Raw genomic sequence first — 13,951 nt, 5'->3', positions numbered from 1 at the left:
CCTAGTCCCTCCTCTCCTTGCACTCCCATCACTACTGACTGATATTTTTCTCTTCTTCAACACAGCCTCAAACAGCATCTTCCCCATGAGATCTTTAATAATGCTCCAAATTAATTGAATTATTCTCTTTCTTGAATACAGCTAACATTTGATTGTGCCTCTATTATAAGTTTTAATATTCTGGCTTTGGCTTGTTTATGTTTTGTTTTGTCTTTTTGTTTTAATCTTATCTCTCCTTCCTGACTATAAGATTTTCAGGGGAAAGATTTGAGTGTTCTTTTCCATGTATTCCCTACCAAGTTTGGCATAGAGCTTTGTGCATTTCCTTTCAATGAATGTTTATTGATTAAGCAAAGCTAGCAGAAGCCACTTTCTTTCTCTCCCTCTTTCTCTCTCTCTCTCTCTCTCTCTCTCTCTCTCTCTCTCTCTCTCTCTCTCTTCCCTCAATTCCTTGTTCTTCACACTTTAAACTTAAAACCCTTCACTGGTTTCTCATAGCCTGCAGAACACAGTCTAAACCCTTTGGCAGGGCTTAGAAGGCCTTAGCATGACCTGGCCCTGCCTACCTGTAGCTTCATCTCTTACCGCCCTACCAAACACTTCTTCTTCCTTTGGTTTCTGAACTTCATGTCCTTGTTTGCCTCCTACATTTATACATTCCATTCTGTCTGCTTGAAGCACTCTCCTAATCCTCTTGATCTATAATCATTACCTAGCTTTTAGCTTAGTTATCATTCTCTTTGAGGAGTCTTCCCTAATCTCTTAAATCTGGCCCAGTTGTCCTTTCAATGAGTTCCCGTTAAACCCAGAATTTCACAATATCAGTGATCACTCAGTAATGTAATTACCTGTTTACCTGTATGCTTTCAAAAACACCAGCACACATCTTGAAGGCAGGGATGTTGTTTCATTCATGCTAATTTCACTGTGAAATGGAACATAGAACATGTGTGTCACTGGCAGTGATAGAGGCAAGAGAGGTGGTAATAGTTGCATAACATGAAGTCATAGAGGGAAACAGAGGCCACAGTGAGAAGGGTCTTGAATACAATGTCAAGAAATTTGACTTTACCCTAAAGGCAATAGGAACCCTTTTAAAGAGTCTTTAGCTTGGGAAAGCCATAACTATATTTCCTCATTTGATTTCGGAAGGAGTACTTTACCTACAATGTGAAGAATGGATGACAACCAAGACTAACTCCCTCCTTTACTCCACCTTTAGCATTCTCATCAAGCTTGCCCTGTTCTTAGGCACTTCACATTCTAGATCTCTCCTGATTCCTGATGCCTTGCCAAAGCTGACTGGTCCTGGGTTCTTAGCATCTTGTTCTATGATTGCAGTTACAGAACTAAATGGCTAATGTTCTCATGAGAACCATGGATTAGTCCTTCCAGATAAGAAAGTATGGTACAAAGGACATGGCTTGGAGTCAGAGCCCCTAAAATTAATTTTCATTTTAGTTATAGCCATGAAACCTCGGGGGAGACACTATTGCCTCTAACCTCCACACAAGGTTGCTGTGGGGATCAAAATCTAAGTGACATTGTGTTTTAGAGAAGAGATTTATTTTCCAGCAAGGGGAGAAGTTGAATTTGGAAGGTTTCATGACATAAGTAACATTTGAGCTGACAAAGAACTAGTGAAAAGAAACTGGGTCTTTCTAAGGTTTTATTCTCAGGGAACAGAAAATAAGTGTTTTCTTAACGATAGATTTGGAGATTGCTATAGACTGAATGTGCTCCCCCAAAATTCACATGTTGAAACCTAATCCCCAATGTGATAATATTCGAAGGTGATGCCTTTGGGATGTGATTCAGTCATAAAGATGGTCCCTCCATAAATGAGATTAGTGTCCTTATAAGCGAAACCTCAGAGAACTCCCTTGCCCCTTCTGCCATATGAAGACACAATGAGAAAAGAGCCATCTGGGAACCAAGAAATGGGTTCTCATAAGACACTGAATACTTGAACTTTCCAGCCTCCAGAACTGTGAGAAATAAATTTCTGTTGTTTATAAGACACCTAGTCTATGTTTATAAGCCACCCAAACAGACTAAGACAGAGATCCAGGCAAGAGAGATTTGATCTCAAATTATTTGTCCGAGAGAGTAGGATGTCCTGTCCTCCAGACAGAGCTCAGGTAATGCTAATTTTTACTATTTTGGTTCCCTTTTTCTTATAATCTCAGAAGATCACCCTGTATTAATTACTACACTATTATCTACAAGTTTATTCCTAATTTAATTGATACATAGCCCTTTTAACATTGATAATACTCTAGGATCTAGCTTGGCTTTGCGTCATATTCTGATTGTCTTAGTACAGATGTAAAAAACCTATTTTAAGTGGACTAATTTGTGGATAGTTGAATTTATGTTTGTTCTGTTGAACACTAAGTCACATGGTAACATTTTCCAATTCTGTCCATCTGTGGAAAGGGAAGGCACTAGCACACTCAGGATATGGCCCTCTGCATACCTCACTCTCTGGATGGGGTCAAGTACGAAAGCCAGACACCTTCATTCACTTCACAAATAGTTTTTAAGCACATTTTTTAAGTGCCCAAAGCACTGAGGAATGTTTATGATTTTTCCAACAGCGTGATTCTGAATTCTCTGGAGAAACTAAAGACAATGTTTGGGTTGGGCAGCCTTAGTGGAGGGTGGTTTATATGGGAACGCTTTCAATATTTTGTAAATAATTTTTATTACAGTTCTGTTAAGGCACAGATCTCATCAGAGAATTATCCCCTTCCCTCCTGCACACATTCACCAGTTCTGTCCTGAGATAGACATAGAAGAAAGAGAAAATGTCAAGGTTTAGAGTCAGAACCTGGGATTGAGTCCCAGATCCAGCAATTACAAGCTGTGTGACCTTGGATAAATCTGTGCACATCAATGCACTTCAGTATTCCACCTGTAAAATGAGACTTTCTGGGGTCTCACATGGTATCATCATATCTGGGACAACTATAAAGTACAATATGGTGTTCAAATACCCGTACTGTTGCCGTTATTTCTTCCTTTTTCTCTTCTCTCCATTTGCATTATAGCTTAAGTGCAGCTGAATTGAGAGGAGAGGAGCTGAGGAAAATGAGGGACTGGGAGCCCTGCGGCAATTCATGACCACTAAATGTGTTGGGTATGCAGACCAGAGGGCCAGTTAGGAGAAGTAAAAAGAAAACCAGCCCTCCTTCCTGTGTCCCTCTCTCCCTCCCTCCTACCTTCCTTTTCCCTCATGTCACTCCACTTGAAGAAAATGATCGAATGTAGACACTGTCCCTTCCTTCTAGTGCCTTTGCAGTCAGGTGAGGAGAGGATGGAAGAGGACAGCTTCTGGGGATGAGTGGAGGCGTGAGTGGCACTGCAAGTCTGCTGGCATTGGTGGACATCTCAGTGAGGAACTGGATGTCCATAAAGTGGGAAGTGGCTAGAAAATGCAAACGAGTGAGGGGATGGGGATGATGTGGACTTACTGGGCATATTACAGCAGAACTCTGCCCTTCTGGAGCTCTCTTCTATCACCATGCCTTCTAGTCACTTCTAGAAAACCCCAAGGATAGCTTTTGTGTGTGATTTAGTTTACAAGGCATTTCATTTATTTTCAATAAGTTTATGCCATAAGTAGTATGTTCTCCATGTACAGGTGAAGAGTCTGAAGTCCATTGGTTAAGTGACTTGTTCAAGGTCTCTTTACATGAAAGCAAACGTTAAATCCAATGACTAAACCCAATGATTGTAGCAGGACACCAGACCTTAAGCACTGACCTGAAACTCATGGGCTTGCAAATGAGAAAGTGAATAAGCAGGCTGATGAGAGGGGAAAATACCCTTATTTATCCTTCCATCCCCTCACCTCTTTCTCTCCCTCTTTCCTCCTGTCCTCTGCTATCTCTCTCCAGAGTACCCCCCATTCCACTCCATCCCCCACCAGCCACAGTTCTTATGACCATAAAACATTTCCCACTTCACATCCTGCCAGACCTAGAAGTGCAAAAGGCATCACAACAAAAGGAAGCAGTTAAAGAAGCCAAATCCTCTGTCTCTTCCTCCTTCCTCCTCTCTTCTCTCATTCTACTCCTTCCCAACCCCCTCCTCCACCCCTGCCTTCTGAATACAGTGAGGCTTTTACAACCCTTCAGACTACAGTGAGGGACAAATATTAGGGGGCTTCTAGAACTGGGTTTTGTCCTCTTTATTGAGCCCAGGAGATTTAAAGTTTTTAGGCATTTCAAGAAATGTATTTATTATCATTTCTTACAGATCATTCTTGCAAAATCATCTCCAGCTCTCGTTTTGAAGTTGTTACCCCAGGGAGATTAGTAATACACAAAGAGCCATCCTCCCCAGGTTTCATAAGTAAGAGCAGGAAAACTTGGGAATTTGGAGGTGGATAGGCCTGGACTTCGTTTTTACCTGTACCTGTTTTGTTTCCTCTTTTACTGTCCTCCCTCCCATTCTAATCCCAGTATTACTGGTAGTCAACAAGTCAGCCAGACTCAAGCCCATTATAAAGGACGGCTCATCTCTGTGGAAACTCTAGGTCAACCCTACGCCTTTAGGGATGGTATGATTCTAAATATTATATCTAATTGCCAGGTCATGTGAGCTGATGTTGGGTTCAAAAACTACGGTCATTTCTTTTACAGGTGGCCACATATCTCCCCCAGGGACCTAGCAAGGCTTGTTTCCCACCACATGCTTCTTGAGGAAGAAAGCCAGCCTGGCTGTGTCCACCCTGTCTTCATTTTTGTACTATATGTCTAGCACCCCCTAAGAGTTTATAGGAACATTAGAAATGAGAAGAGGATAAGAAGATGACAGATGATTAAATGAACATCCACAGTCCAAGTCCTTGTTAATGACATCCTTGCCCTCACAGAAGTCCTGGCACTGGATACAGGCAGTTGCCTCAAATGTGAGCATTGTTATTTTGGGTACATCATTGAAGATGATTCCCAATTTCCTCATCTGTCTAATGGTCACAATATTGAGAACTTCTCATTACTATTGTGGGACAATTAATGCAATAACTGTAAAGTACCACAGAGATGAGAGCTATCTCAATGCCTATCCAGTTCCGGGCTCTTAGTAGGACTACATTAAATGTACGGAATGAATGAGAAAATAAAAGAATGTAAAAATGAGTGAATGAATAAATGCATATAATAGCTTATAAGCAAACTGATGTGCTAACTCACTTTTTGTCAGATTTTGCGGTCTGCAAAGCGAACAAGGTCAGAAGTAGCAAAATGGGAACTTGAGCTCAGGTCTTCTCTATCTAAACGCAGCGCCATTGTCATCCCCTTCTGGCATGTTTACCTCCTGCTATATATTCAGGTCTGAGCTTCAGGATGACTGCCACAATGCTGGCCTTCCCTGTCCACCCAGCTAAAGTGTCCTCTTCCCTTTCATTCTCTTTCCCATTCGCCTGTTTTTTTTTTCTTCACCTCATTTATCACTACTGCTGTTTGACACCATCTCATTTGTTGCTGTTTTTAAGTCTCTTAACTATTCCATGTGCCAGGCTGTCTGAATTTGACCTCCATTCTTCAGTAAAATAATCACATTAGCCTTATATAGTTAATAATACTTTTTGTATCTGTTTCATCCACGCAAAAACTGAAGTATATGGAGTTTAAAGTCGAACAGTAGTAGCAGAGTTATTTTAAGTAGAAGAATTCAGATATTTGATTGCAATGGTCACACTTTTTTTAAATTCTGTGCTAATGTCTCCTAAAAGTGCTATATGATTATATTTTGGGGTAAGGGTGTTTGTTATAGCTGCTATTTTTGTTGTCAGAATTAATGTATTACTTCTACAACATCTCTTAAGAAAATTGGTGGCATCCCAGTATCTACCAACTTCAAGAGTATTGAAAATTACTGAAATCAATTATATAAATGATTTATATAATAATGGAATGATTTAAGTATATTTTTTAGATGAATGGAGACAAGCAACAGTATAGGTGTCATTAATATCTGGCTTGAAAAAACATGTTATTTTACCGAAGATCATTTCACCGAGAGCATACACTGACTGGTATTAAAGGGAAGATGGTTCAGATATGTATTTGAGGTTGAAAGAAAATTAACAATTTAAAGCCTGTTGGCTATCACCTGTCAAGCAAATTTGAGAGCTGACTATAAATTCCTGGAGATAGAAGACAAAGCATGGATTTCAACTTTTGATACTTCTAATAGTGTGTTTTGAGTAAGTCTCTTAGTTCCCTAAGTCTTGCTTTTTTCATCGATTAAATGAAAAAAAAAAGAAAACCTTACTTACAGTGACATTCTAACAATTAAATAAAACAATTTATGTAAACTACCTGGTGTACAATCGTTGATGAATAAATTTTAGTCTCCTACTATTTCTTGTTCATAATGATTTACTAGTTTATATATGAGATGTGATTATAAATTGAAAAACAAGATCGATATTGAAAGTAAGCATACTGGAATGCAAACATCTAAACAAATGCTGCCCCCGGCACAGCAGTTCTTCTGGAGAAGCTACCCACTTTGCCTATCTATGCTCTATTGGCTCAAAACATTTTTGGAATGCTTCTTTCTATCAGTCAGACCTCTATTCAGAAGACTCACAGGAAATGAAATCAACACTTTTTTATTCATTATTCATAGATTGTTATTCATCCTGAGCAAGTGAATGAATGATTACTTTTAAAATATATCAACAGAAGAAGCATGCCACAACAACAGCACCACTTTACAGAGTCACCATTTGTCTATCTGATCAAGTACCACTCAGTTTCTTAGAACTTTTTCCAAATATGCTCAGAAAAGCACTTGTTGTCAACTTCATCAGTAGCCATTTTCTAAAGGGGGGAGTGAATTGGCTCTGAGGGACATTGTGTATTAGTTATAGGAGGTGAGGGATGGTGATATTCTTAAAAACAAAGGACACCAGAAATAGAATTACGAATATCCAGGGCGTACTTTTCTCTAGAGAAAGGTTCAAAAACGTTAGCTTTAATGAAGGAGAGTAGGATGGTTGTGTTAGAAGGCTAATGTGGGAGTGAGGCAACCACATTTCACGGAATAGCACTTATTTACAGAAAAATTTGCTTTGACTGTGAGCATCCTGAAGAACCACTTTATTTAGATTTCAAAGGCCAACCACGTTGATACTCTTAACTAGTCATTACTAGATGGACCTGTGGATTTATGAAGTCTATGTGGTGGTGTGAAAGAGGAAAAGCCCATAAACAAAAAGCCAAGAAGCCAGAATGGCTCTGGGGCCTTGGGGCTCTTGCATCCTATGCTAGGGACTCTTTGTAAGAATAAAGACCTGCATCTCTAATTTCATCTCTGGCTGAGCTAGCTCTATTCTAAGATCATAGACCATTTCCTGTTCAAGTTTGCCATTTTTCCTACAAATGCATCGCTACTACTGAGAGAAACTCAAAGTCCTTTGTAATATGAAAGGCTGAAGTGTAGTTTCTTATTCTTTTTAATTTGAATATGTTCAAACCCACAGGAAACTTGAAGGAATAATACAACAAATACCAATATATCTCTTCACCTAGATTCACTAACTGACAAATTTTTTTCATACCCACCTTACTTCATACTGTATATATACATACTGTCCTTTAGCTAAAACATCCAAAAGAAGGCTTCTCATATCAAAACATTTCACCATTAAAATTTTAAGCTTACACCTCCCAAGGACAAGAACATTCTTACCTAATCACAACATCATTATTACATCTAAGAAAATCAACATTACAATAATGGCATCCGACATTGAGTCTTTTGGGGTTTGGAATGAGCCACCCCAAGGTGTTCCTCAGTGGTATGTGAATTATTTTGAGTTAAAGGCAAACTCTGCCCCTGCCCTTAACTATCTAGAGGAATTTGAATGAGGAGGCTTGCCCATAATAAGAGATTATCAGAGATCATTTTTTTGACCTAACTATATGGCAGGGCAAACTACTAATTACTGAACATGTGATCTCCCTGCAATGACATTCTGAAGACCCAAGATGCATTAACTCATCCCTATCTCAAAATGTCTTACATAATCTTCTTTCTCTGAACCTCTCATATACGTGGGGTTGCTGACTCTCTTGTGTATGAGGCAGGAAAGGAGAATTTTTCCCCTTCCCCACAAGTCCATAGTCAAATATCCCAAATTGTTCCAAAAAGGATTTTTATGGTGGATTTTTTTAAAAATCCAGGACCCAATCAAGTTCTATGCATTATAAACACTCCGCCATTCATTCTGATGTTCATGGTACTGGTTCTTTAACAAGCCTAGGCTACATGTCCTGTAGAACGTCTCACCTTCAGGATGAATGACTGTTTTCTCAAAATTTCATTCAGATGACATTTATGACAAGAACACCACATAAGCCATAACGTGTACCTTCCACTGCACCTCCTCTCAAGAATCACAAATCAGGCCACCTCACAGTTAACAATGCCAAGAGCACAATTGAGCTCTTGGTTAGGGTAGAAATCACCAGATCTCTCTGTTGTAATGACATGTTCTTCTCTCTTTAATTAATAAATAATTTGTGGGGTGGTACTTTCATCATTTGGTGGGAGGGAGGTTTATTCAAATTCGATTTGGCTGTGGGAGCTCTTTCAACCTGGCTCCTATATCCTTTTCAAATAATCCCAGTAATCTTGGGACAATTTCCTACTGTGTGGCATAAGATGATGCAAGATGTGCTTTTCCTGCCTCTGACCTAGGATCCCTACATGGAGTCCTGATATTTTTAGGAGAAAATGGCGCTGAGAAATAAAAATGAAAATTTTAAATCTACTATAATTTTTTAAAGTGCAATTTTAAATTGATACATTTCTAAGCCTCTGCTATCTAGTCCTGGGTTTACTGAGACATTATGAGGATGACCAGCAATACAGCATGACTACAGAGGACTGTTATACCTTCTTCCTGAGAGAATCTCTATTTTGGATGACTTTCAGAAGCTGAGGGGTAATCCAAGCCTTCACTTGGCCTTACTCAAAAGATTCTTCTACACTACTTTAATGAACTTGCCCTACCTTCATAAGAGCATCAAGTTATAAGACATTTTGGGATCCTGCCCAAGAAAGAAGAACATTACTATAATGGCTTTAATTTGAAAAGCCTGGGTTTAAACACTGGTTTGCTCTGCTACATCTCTGTATTATCATGGGTACATCACATAATTCTTCAGAGCCTCAGTCTTTTTTTGTTGTTTTTGCTAAGAAAAAATGTATTTAGTGTAATTTCCTCATATTGTTTTGGTTTTTGTTTTTTTTTTAGAAGGCTAATAATTAAACAAGTTATTATGCCTGACTGCTTAAAAATTGTAAAGAGCTGTATAAACACTAACACTAAATAGAACAAGAGTATAACATTTTAGGTAGGCAGCAGCAGCACAGATAATTGAAGTTTAAGAGCAATCATAGTCCTTAGTTCTTTAATTAAAATCTCTAACTAAGGGGCCAATTTGGACTTGCATTTCTACTCTCTTGGCTTTCCTTTACAGGAGCTTCTAACTAATGAGCAGAGAATAAGACATGAGGAAACTTTAAGGAGTGGTCTGTAGGCTCCATCCATGGTCAAACTGGAATCTCAGTACCAGGAGCACCCATATTTAGCCTGGTGGGAGGGCAATGACTAATGTAAAACTCAGGGCCTGAAAGGACACAGTCACTTGTCATTGAGAAACTTGTGTTTCCCAAACTACTCTTCCCAATGAATATTGGAGATTTGGTTAAATATCACCTCTCTTCCTGGTTCAGGCCAGTCCATTCAAGGAGGGCCATTTTCCCTCTCTGGCTTCTACCAGCTTATAGTCACAGATGTTCCCCTTCTGGTAGGAGCCCCTTAGACATTTTAACATGGTCTGCTTTAAGGAAACTGACTTTGGGGTTACTCACAGCACTCTGTGCATTAGAGACATGAACTAGGAATAAAGTCTGTGTAATCACCAAGGAAACTGAGGGAGGAGGAGGATATGACTTTGAGCCAGATTAGCTAGTGGAGTGGGAGAGTCTCAGCCTCGGCTTCAAAATTAGGGAAGTGAGGAAATGCAATTGCACATATGCTATCAGAGCACCTCTCATTTCAGTTGGAATGCAATTCAAGTCTGTTCAATAGACATTTCTTAAGCACTTACTGAGGGCACAGCTATTAGTAAGGCACATGGAGCCTTATGGAGCTCACATTCTTCTCTGGAGGTTAAGTATTAAGTATATAGAATGCCTTTCACTATGTTTAGTGCTATGATAAAGGGGTCACAGAGGCAAAGGAGTTATAGCTTTTATCCATGCAGTATGGGCAAGGAGAGAAGATGTGGTCGGACAAGGTCCCTTAGAGGGGGTCAAGGGAAAGAAGAGTTCCAGGTAGAGGAAACAGCATAAAGTAAGGAGAGTGGCCTTTTCCAAAAGGATTGGGAAAGTACAATGTACTTACTAATTTCCTGTTTCTCCCCATAATCTGTCTCCTCCCTTTAAGCCAAACCTTGAGGTTGAAAAAGCTTCTCTTGAACTTTGAAGTCCATCCAGGTTCAAAATTAACTGCTCTAAGGAATACTAGTATACTAGGGTAAATAATGGCCACCCAAAGATATCAGGTTCTAATATCTAGAAACTGTACGTGTTTCTTTATAAGGAAAATAGGATTTTTGCAGATGTAATAAAATTAAGGATTTTGAGATGGAAAGATTATCCTGGATTTTCTGGGTGTGCCTTAAATGCAATCACAAAAGGGAGAGAGGGGGAAAAAAAAGAAATTTCAGACAGACACACACAATGAAGGTGATGCTAAAACAAAGCAGAGAGAAATTTGAAGACCCTGCCTTAAAGATTATAGTGATGTGACCACAAGACAAAGAATGATAGCAGCCACCAGGAACTGGAAGAGGCAAGGAGTAGAGCCTCTTCTAAAACCTCCCTAGGGAGCACAGCCCTGGTGTTGCCTCGATCTCAGGCAAAAACACTGATTTAGGACTTCTGGGCTCCAGTGAGGAAATAAATTTCTACTGTTTTTAGCCACTCGATTTGTGTAATTTGTTAGAGTTGTCATAGGAAACTAATAACAATCAGATTTCTCCAGAGAGCAAACATCTATTATGCCCAGGGGACTTTCAGAAGAAAGAGGGAGAGGAGAGAGAAAGAGAATAAACTGTTTCTTGCTTTATTAATTTTGCTTTTATTTTTCAGGTGGTAGTCTGGGCAACCTGCCCCCAGAGATGGAAACAGCATCCTCATGGGATATTGGTCAACACTGGTGATCTCTGCTCTAGAGAGCCACACATGTGTGAAGACTTGTCCTGGATTCTGAAGATAACAAGGCTATGTCATCTTCTTTTATGGCTTTTGCACAGCTCTACTCACTGAGAGCACAAATTTTCAAGCAAATCTACATTAGCACACTCTTCGAGTATATGCAAAGGTCTCAACTAGTTGGGAGGTCATAATCCATTGGGCTTTGATACCATCAATGAAAGCTATTTAAGGGGTTCACTTGAGGGATAAAAAGAATATAGTGATACTGAATAATCCCCAATCTCAGCTAATTTAAAATTAATTTGTCTAGACCAGAGCACTAATCATCAATTTTACTAAAAACAGTGGAAGAAAATACACTAAGATGTTACCATTGATCACCTCTATTTAATCAAAAATAGAGCAGAAATAAATGAAATTGAAAGCAAACAAAAAAAAACAAAAAAAAATAGAAAAAACAAATGCAACAAAGAGCTGGTTCTTTGAGAAGGTTAATAAAATTGACAAACCCCTGGCTAGACTCACTAAAGAAAAAAGAGAAAGGACACAAATAAACAAAATCAGGGATGAAAGAGGGGAAATTACAACTGAAATCGCAGAAATGCAAAGGATCATACCAGAATACTATGAAAAAGTATATAACCCAAATTTAATAAATTTGGATGATATAGAAGTGGACTAGTACTTAGACAAATGCAACCTTCCTAGACTGAATCAGGAAGAACTGGAAAATCTAAATAGACCAATCAGCAGTATGGAAATTGAAACAATCATCAAAAATCTACCAAAAAGTAAAAGCCAGAACCAGATGGAGTCTACCAAACATTCAAAGAAGGTTTACTACCTATTCTCTTCTAACTCTTCCAAAGAATCAAAGAGGAGGCAGTACTTCCCAACTCATTTTATGAGGCCAATATTACTCTGATACCAAAACCTGGTAAAGATAATACAAAAAAAGAAAATTACAGACCAATATCTCTCATGAACACAGATGCAAAAATCCTAAATAAGATACTAACAAACTGAATACAGCGACATATTAAAAAGATTATACACCGTGATCAAGTAGGCTTTATCTCAGAGGCACAGGGATGGTTCAACATATGCAAATAGATTAATGCGATACACCACATGAACAAACTAAAAAATAAGAACCATATGATCATATCAATAGATGCAGAAAAAGCCTTTGACAAGATACGGCATCCATTTATGATCAAAACACTTCACAAAATCGGTATAGAAGGAAAGTACCTTAACATAATAAAGGTCATCTAGGACAAACCCTCAGCCAACATTATACTTAATGGTGAAAAACTAAAAACCTTCCCTCTAAGATCAGGAACAAGGAAAGGCTGTCCACTTTCGCCACTGTTATTCAATAAAATATTGGAGGTCCTAGCGAGTGCAATCGGGCAAGAGAAAGATATAAAAGGCATCCAAATAGGAAATGAAGAAGTCAAACTGTCACTATTTGTGGATGATACGATTCTCTATATAGAAAACCCTAAGGACTCCATAAGAACACTACTAGAAACAAACGGCAAATACAGTAAAGTTTCTGAATGCAAATCAATGTTCAAAAATCCTTAGCGTTCCTATACTCTCATAATGAAGTGTCAGAAAAAGAAGTGAAAAAGATAATTCCTTTTGCAATCGCAACAAAAAGAATAAAATTCTCAGGAATAAATTTAATGAAACATGCGAGGGACCTATATAATGAAAACTGCAAGACCCTATTAAAAGAAATCGAAGAAGATACAAAGAAATGGAAAGCTATTCCGTGTTCTTGGATTTGAAGAATCAACATAGTTAAAATGACCATATTACCTAAAGCGTATACAGATTTAATGCAATCCCCATCAAAATCCCATTGATGTTTTTTTAAAGAAATAGAACAAAAAATCATCAGATTTGTATGGAAGCAAAACTGCCAAAGCCATCCTGAGGAAAAAGGAAGAGGCTGGAGGCATCACTCTGCCAGCCTTCAAATTATATTACAAAGTGACAGTAATCAAAATGGCATGGTATAGGCAGAAAAACAGACACATGGACCAGTGGAATAGAATTGAGAGTCCAGAAGTAAACACATATTTACATAGGCAAATAATTTTCGACAAATAGCCAAAAATATACAGTGGAGAAAGGAAAGCGTCTTTAATAAATGGTGCTGGGAAAACTGGAAAGCCACCTGCAAAAGAATGAAACTAGACTGTTGTCTATCACCACACACCAAAATAACTCAAAATGGATTAAGGACCTGCATATAAGACCTGAAACAATAAAATGCATAGAAGAAAACATAGGGACGAAACTCAAGGACCTTGGACTTAAAGAGGATTTTATGAATTTGAACTCAAAGGCAAGGGAAGTAAAAGCTAAAATAAATGAATGGGACTACATCAAACTAAAAAGCTTCTGCTCAGCAAAAGAAATCATCAACAAGGTAAGGAGACAATCAACCAAATGGGCAAATATATTTGCAAGCAATGCCTTCGATAAGGGCTTAATATCCAAAATATATGCAGAACTCATATGACTCAATAACAACAAAAACACAAACAATCTAATCAAAAAATGGGCAGAGGACCTGAACAGATACTTCTCTCAAGAAGACATACAAATGGCCGCCAAACATATGAAAAGATGCTCAACATCGCTAGCTCTTAGGGAAATGCAAATCAAAACCACAATGAGCTAC

The sequence above is a fragment of the Pteropus vampyrus genome, unplaced genomic scaffold (genome assembly GCF_000151845.1).
Source record: "Pteropus vampyrus isolate Shadow unplaced genomic scaffold, Pvam_2.0 Scaffold528, whole genome shotgun sequence".
In the NCBI taxonomy this organism is placed as follows: Eukaryota; Metazoa; Chordata; class Mammalia; order Chiroptera; family Pteropodidae; genus Pteropus; species Pteropus vampyrus.
This window is presented reverse-complemented; position numbering follows the sequence as displayed.